This window comes from Myotis brandtii, unplaced genomic scaffold (assembly GCF_000412655.1).
Source record: "Myotis brandtii unplaced genomic scaffold, ASM41265v1 scaffold39, whole genome shotgun sequence".
In the NCBI taxonomy this organism is placed as follows: Eukaryota; Metazoa; Chordata; class Mammalia; order Chiroptera; family Vespertilionidae; genus Myotis; species Myotis brandtii.
In genome coordinates, this window is record NW_005364953.1 from 7,547,434 (window position 1) to 7,547,742 (window position 309).

A 309-nucleotide genomic window follows, 5' to 3' on the forward strand; every position below is an offset into this window, starting at 1 on the left:
TTATTCCTCTGGCCAGACTGAGAGTCGTTAGGGTAAAGGGTAAGGGTCAAGGGGCTGGGTTTGATGACTGAGGAGCCTGGGGAGAGCGGGCAGAAGCCGAGTCCTCTTGGAGCCAGGTTTTCGATCCCAAGTCCTGCAGGCATCCCCCTTTACAGACCTTTCCTCCTCCTCCTCCTCCTCCTTCCTCCCTGGGGCCTTTCACTCCCGCCCCCGCGATGCCTCCACGCCCAGGCCGGGAGCTGCTTTTGGAGGGCGACCCAGGGGGTTTGCAGCCCCGGAGGTTGCCACGAAGGGTGGGCCGCCCGGGAG